General features: G+C 39.1%; 1 non-coding gene across 1 annotated transcript; it reads left to right on the top strand.

Annotated features, from left to right (window-relative positions):
• Positions 1-2,308: 2,308 nt before the first annotated feature.
• Trnaa-ugc lies at positions 2,309-2,382 on the top strand. Its single transcript has one exon. It is a non-coding gene; the product is annotated as a tRNA-Ala (tRNA).
• The last annotated feature ends 1,329 nt before the right edge of the window (positions 2,383-3,711 follow it).

Here is a 3,711-nt window from a genome sequence, read left to right as displayed (position 1 = left end):
CCATCTCATCTGAGGACTAGATGTGCAGATCCTTTGTCTCAAAACTGCTCTCTGAAGACTGGGCAAGCTTTTCTATAATGCTATGACCATTATCAGAGATAGTACTTACCAATGACTATGTAATGTCTGTCAGGCACCATGCTGTGTCTCTTGTGTACATTTTCTCTTTTAATCTTTATAAAATTCTATGGTGTATGTTTTATTATTATTTTCTTACAGGGAAGTATCTAAGGTAGAGAAGACTGATGACTCATGGAAGGTAACACACAGTTAATAAGTTGCAGCTCATAGCTGGGGGTAGCTCAGTGGTAGGCTCTAGGTTTAATCCACAGGACACACACACACACACACACACACACACCAACACACACAAAGATAGTTGTACATCCACAGTAGGATCCAACACCTTGTGAGCCAAATCCTGGAGCCGTTTCTTTTCTTTTCTTTTACTTTTTTGGCAGTGATAGGGACCAAGGCCTTGCGTATGCTAGGCTAGCACTCTTCCATTTAGCCACATCTCATGCCCAAATCTCAGGGTCTTAATAACTAGTATATGTACTGCTCTTTTATCCCTGGGGGGTACAAGGACCTGGTAAAAGTAATAACAAATACAGTAGTATTTCTTGCATGCTGTGAGGTAGATATTGTTATTTAATATTCCACAGAGTAGGATTCCAAGGCTTAGAGAGGTGTGGTAGCTTACCCAATATCACACAGCTAATTCCAAGCTGAAATGAGCCAGACACTAATACCTTTAAACCTGACCTGCTTCTCCTATGCCATGTTGCCTTAAAGATTAGAACAAGTCTTAAAGGTGCCTATGAGTTTGCTTTCCATTCTCTGCTCCCAGGAACTTTGTCCCTGCTTTCCTGAACAGCTTTGGAAGCTCAGCTGGCCAGGTTTGGGCAATTCAGAGTCTTTAACAGTGCAGAAGCATGCACCCTGCTCTGACTGCCGGGAAGTGTATAGTACTTACTGAAAATTACACGCTCAAAGTAGGTAATTTTTGCCTTTTCAAGCACAAAGAAGTAGATCAAACGGTACCCAAAATAGAGCAGACAAAAAGTAGGAACAAAAAACTTGGAAGACATGGCTTCCTCCTCCCCTGATCTTCCTTAGCCCATGTCCATGAAGTCTCATCTTCTATGATGCATAATCCTTGCCTTTCATTTCCTTGCACACTAGCCATCCTTGCTCCTAGTGGTGTCTAAAGGATGCGTTTATTTAACTGTTAACCACCATGATGAGCCTGTTTGTTAGTTTCCACAGCGGCTTCCTCAGTTTCCCTACCCTTGGAAGTTATTAACTTTTAGCCTAACCAATGGAGGATTGCCATCCAGTGGTACATTTGAGGAACTGCATGGCTTACAAAAAAAAAAGTCTTGAAAGTTTTCTTCCCTAGGCAAACCCCATCCATTCCACAGTCCCAGTTAAGGGATTAAGCATGCCCTTTCTTCTCTCTTTTCTTAGTCTTTTGTCAGCTTTGCTGCTCATTAGCTCTTATACAAGAAGCAAAGCAGGAGAAATAAACGCAGGGAAATACAAATCACCACTGGATTTCAGTCCCACTCTCGATTCATTCCCCCAACCCCCACCCTGCTATTGTGAGTGTTTTGCTGGGAGAGAAGCTCTAGGAGTTTCTGATGGGGTGGGTTCATTCAGAGCACCCCCCTCATCTCCTTTGGTATTGATGGCTCAGAACTGATTACATCTGCAGAGCAGTGTGAATTGTAGATCCTAAAAGGGGCTAATACAAAGGACAATTCACAACGGATTAGGTACAAATAGCTAATAAACAAAAGGCAAAAAATCATCTTCGTAAATAATCAATGAACTGTAAATTAAAACTCACAATGGAAATTATTTTTAGGTATAAAATTGGCTGAGAAATGTTAAAATAAAAATTCCCAGGGTGGAAGAAGAGTTAGTGAAATAGATTTTTTTTTTATATATTGTAGGTAGGTATGATAAATTACTCAGCCTTTCTAGAGAACATATTGGTAATGTGATTAAGAGAATTAACAATATTTGTATTCTTTAACCCTATGGCTTTGGTGCTAGAAACTTCCCCTAAAGAAATAATCAGACACAGATATTGGTGCATACAGATCTTTACTAAAACATTGCTCATAATAGAATAAACTACAAGACTCTGAATATCTAAAAAGCATTACCTAATGTACAATCATAGACTAGAATATCACTCAGCTGCTTATCCAAAATCATAATATTAGGGAATATTTAAGAATTTAAGGTATAGGAAAATGGATATGATATAATAGTTTTTAAAAAATCCTTTTAGGGGGCTGGTGGTATAGCTCAGTTGGCAGAGTGCTTGCCTTGCATGCACAAGGCCCTGGGTTCAATCCCCAGCACCACACACACACACACACACACACTCACACAAATCATTTTAGGGTACAAAACTAATCATGTCCCCACTTAGTAAAAATATCTCAATTTGTAAAAATAAATAAATAGAAGGAAGACCAGTAGAGCAGAGGAAGAGGAACAGGAGGAAAGAAGAGGGGAAGGAAACAGGAAGTACTAGGGACCGAAATGGAACAAATTATATTCCATATATACATGCATGACTGTGAAAATGAACCCCAATATCATGTATACCTTTAATGCACTGATAAAAACATTTTGAAATTCTCAATTTTGATCAAAGAATAAGATGGTTGGAAAAATGACTAAATGTAATACACCATGTAAATAGTGATTGTTTCTATGTTAAGGGATTATTGGTGATTTTGCTTTTCTTCTTTATACTTTTACATATTCTCCAACTTTCTATAATGCATATTTTTAAGTTTTATTTTTAATTATGGTTTTTTTGGTGTGTGTGTGTATTTGTGTGATGCTAGGGATGGAACCCAGGGCCTTGCACATATTAGGCAAGTGCTCTGCCACTGAGCTACATACATCTCCAGCTCTTAGTTTTATAATCAGAAAAAATAGTGATAGAAATAAAAAATGAATTTATGGTAATGATTGTTCAACTCAAACACAAGATCACACTGAGAAAATTATTCAAAGCCTGTACATTCCAGACTCGTGCAGTTTAAGCTTAAAAGGACTTTGAAGTGCATCTAGTGGCAACCCCACCAGTGCCACCAAAGTCCCCAGTGACTTCCCAACACACATGTTCAAGCAGCTTCTCCTTATATGTTGTGCTTAAGGAACTCACTGACTCTTGAGACTGCTTTTTCGAAACATACCCATAATGATGAGCCTACCCCTTGTCCACCTTTAGTGATTTATAAGTTCATGAAGCTTGTAAAGGCATCTTTTTCTTCCATAACCCTGGGAGGGAATGTTACATTAATCTGCATATTCCAGATATTCCAGACCAGAATCCTGAATTGCAGTGATTCCCAATGGTAAAGTGACTTTGTGTGTGTGTGTGTGTGTGTGTGTGTGTGTGTGTGAGAGAGAGAGAGAGAGAGAGAGAGAGAGAGAGAGAGAGAGAGATTGAGATTCTGTGGATTAAACTCAGGGCTTCATATCTACTAGGCAAGTGCTCTACCATTGAGCTATATCCCAAACCCTTTTAAATTTTTGTTTTTGAGTTGGGGTATCATAAGTTGCTGAGCCTGGCCTTGAACTCATGATCCTCCTATCTCAGCCTCCTGAGTAGCTGGGATTATTGGTGTGTGCCACTACACCAAGTGATAAAGTGACGTTTTGTTTAGGTGACTCAGTAAC

The sequence above is a fragment of the Marmota marmota genome, unplaced genomic scaffold, assembly GCF_001458135.2.
Source record: "Marmota marmota marmota unplaced genomic scaffold, marMar, whole genome shotgun sequence".
NCBI classification, from domain to species: domain Eukaryota; kingdom Metazoa; phylum Chordata; class Mammalia; order Rodentia; family Sciuridae; genus Marmota; species Marmota marmota.
Note: the sequence above shows the minus strand (reverse complement) of the source record. Positions and strands in the feature narration are given on the sequence as shown.